We start from the raw sequence: 3,033 nt of genomic DNA on the forward strand, positions 1-3,033 counted from the left end.
TTTGTGAATTTGAGGCCTCCAACAACTTCCTGAACAGAGAGTCACTTCCCAAGGTGTGGGACTGGAATGACAGTGTATTGTCCTGACACTGCATTTGAGTTTCCCAACTTCTTCGTTTAAATGTTCTGCTGCCACATCTAGACTCTGAACAACCTGGCACTGAACTCTGTCCTATGTCCAACGTCTATGCCTGCTATTCCTGCAAACGTAGCTTAATTTTTAGCTATATCTAAATCACCTGCTCAACAGTTACCTCCTACTGCCCTTTTATGCCTCCATACCTTTGCTCACGTGTTGCTTCTACTCGGATCACCCTTATCCACCAGGTATGCAAGAAACCTCACCTTGCTTGAAATTTATCCCAGATGTCTTCTGCTCTTTGAAATCTTTACTAAACACTTTTCTCATTCTTCCAAGCAGAGGTTGACTCTCTCATGCAGAACTTTACACAGACTTTTATTATAATTTTTATTTTGTATTTTGTATTATTGTTAGTTTTCATGTCTGTCTCCTTTGATAACTCCTTCAATGCCAAAACTAGGTCATATCAATTGTTTGGGTCATTTCCGTTCCTCTCCTGTAGGCACCTTTAACCCCTCATAGCTTTGTCCTTATACAGTGCCAGCCTTCCAGTGTCTTGTCCTGCCCACTTCCCAACACCCACACCAGCCCTTTCCAGGGAATTCGTTCCCTTCCTATCCAGGTCTTGTGCTTTACTAGTTACTGACCTCCATGCACTTCGAGTGAGGGAGGAGTAAGAGTAAGTCCATCACCCCAGGGCAGAGTGCTGGCAGGTAGCCAGGAGCCTCCTCGGCGTGGTACACTTTCCTTTAGCGTCACTCAGTCTGACACTTCTTCCCGTTCACTGACTATTGTACCAGGTGTCTGTGGTCCTTAGCATCCAGGCTGGTCTGAAACATATACCCATTTCCCTGCTTATTAGAGCAGATCAGATACTTTCGGTATGGGATGGACCCCCTCTGTTAGATGAAGCTATAAACAAGGGCAGGGATGCAAATAGAAGTGGAAACCGGAGATAAAAGGCCATTGTGTTAATTGGTTTGATTGCTGAGTATGTACAAAGCAATGAGTGACTGGAAGGGACAAAAGCCACACCAGGCCCCCAACTGCTGCATGTTGCTCATTGGACTAGCCTAGTCCCTCTCTCTCTCCCTCTCTCTCTCTCTCTCTCTCTCTCTCTCTCTCTCTCTCTCTCTCTCTCTCTCTCTCTCTCTCTCTCGCAGTCACTTGGAGGGTGGTCCATGAACATTATGCAGCTTGAGCTTTCTCCAGTAATAGATGAAAGGGTGGAGGCTTATGGACTGGAAAATACTGGGATATATGCCATGGTTACAGTTAAAGGAGTGTCTGGATGGGGGAGTAAACTGTACAGCCATTCTACCATGGGTATTTGGATAGCCCGTTTTCCTGGCAATAGATGGAGTAAAAGAATAATCAATTCTTACAGTATACTAAGCTTTTGCATTCATGGTCTGATTGAATCCTCCAAACAGTCCAATGAACCATGTATTATTATGATTTCACAGGTGTGGAAAGTAAATCTTAGGTCAATTTATTAATTAGTCTAAGAGCAAATTAGTGACAGAGTCAACATTGAAATTCTGATTCATCTAACTCCAAAATCACCATGACCTAATACCCCCAGATACATATCCAAAACACAGTTCATTTATTTATTCAAAAGATATTTATTGTGCTCCCACTGGAGGCAGGCACACACTGGGGATTTAATAATAAGGTAAAACAACAAAAACATGCATGTCTAGATGAAGCTTATAGCCTAGTGGAAGAATACATATTAATTAAATTGTCACACAAATAAATGTAAAATTACATTTGTGAATAGTACTATGAGGGAAAAATCCATGGCACCATAAGAGTGTGTAATAAGAATCTAACCTAACAGAGTAGACATCTCTCTTCACCCGGCCAACATTCCCTCTTCTCCTAGAAACTGCCCTTCAGTTTTCCTCTGGAGGACCACCCCTTCCCTATCCTCTGACTGTGTAGTTCAGGCGAGGCTGACCCCACCACTGACTTCACTGAGGGTCACATAACCCAGTACTGACTAACAAAAGCACAGGCATAATTTATTTTATTGCATGTCACTTTGCAGCGCTTCCAGATATTGCATTTTTTACAAATTGAAGGCTTGTGGCAACCCGGCATTGTCAAGCGATTGTTAGCAGTTTTCAACAATAAAGTATTTTTAAATTAAGGTATGTACATTTTTTTAGACATAATGCTATTTTACACTTAATAAACTACAGTATGGTGTAAACATAATTTTTATATGCACTAAGAAACCAAAAAATTCATGACTTGCTTCATTGCAATATTCACTTTATTGTGGAGGTGTGGAACCGAACCCACAATATCTTTGAGGTATGCCTGTACTGCACCCCCATGACCACAGTGATTGGTTCACGAATGCTTCATGTGCCTCAGGCCAGATCAATGAGAGCTCTGGGACTTTTCCTGGAGCCATTGAGAATGAGATGCACTTCTTCAATTGACCAGCAGGGCTAAAACAAGACACTTGGGGATGCCGGTGGCCACAACATGAGGAGAGCAACCTGAGACATGAGGCCGCAACCTGAGGATGAAGCTAACGGAGGAGAGCAGAGCCAAGAAACTGACATTCCAAAGATATTAAACACATGGACCCAGCCTCATATCAACTACCAATAAACCAATAAACATTTCAGTGGTGTGAGCCAGCTCATTCCCCTCTTCCTGCTTAAGCCAGTATCTTTTTTTTTTTCTTTTAGAAGCAAAGGTCATGTAAACACCCTGACTTTTTTTTTTTTTTTGGCTGCATTGGGTCTTCGTTGCTGCGCACGGGCTTTCTCTAGTTGTGGCGAGCGGGGGCTACTCTTCCTTGCGTTGCTCGGGCTTCTCATTGCAGAGGCTTCTCATTGCAGAGCACGGGCTCTAGGCGTGCAGGCTTCAGAAGTTGTGGCTCGCGGGCTCTAGAGAGCAGGCTCAGTAGTTGTGGCACACGGGCTTAGT

General features: G+C 43.4%; 1 long non-coding RNA gene across 2 annotated transcripts; it reads left to right on the plus strand.

Moving 5' to 3' along the window:
* Positions 1-281: 281 nt before the first annotated feature.
* On the plus strand, positions 282-2,741 carry LOC118893456. 2 transcript variants are annotated; one of them, XR_005019470.1, is made up of 3 exons: positions 282-326; positions 2,138-2,240; positions 2,542-2,741. It is a non-coding gene; the product is annotated as an uncharacterized LOC118893456 (long non-coding RNA). The 2 variants fall into 2 exon arrangements; XR_005019469.1 differs by having other exon boundaries at positions 2,545-2,741.
* Positions 2,742-3,033: the final 292 nt, after the last annotated feature.

This window comes from Balaenoptera musculus, chromosome 3 (assembly GCF_009873245.2).
Source record: "Balaenoptera musculus isolate JJ_BM4_2016_0621 chromosome 3, mBalMus1.pri.v3, whole genome shotgun sequence".
NCBI classification, from domain to species: Eukaryota; Metazoa; Chordata; class Mammalia; order Artiodactyla; family Balaenopteridae; genus Balaenoptera; species Balaenoptera musculus.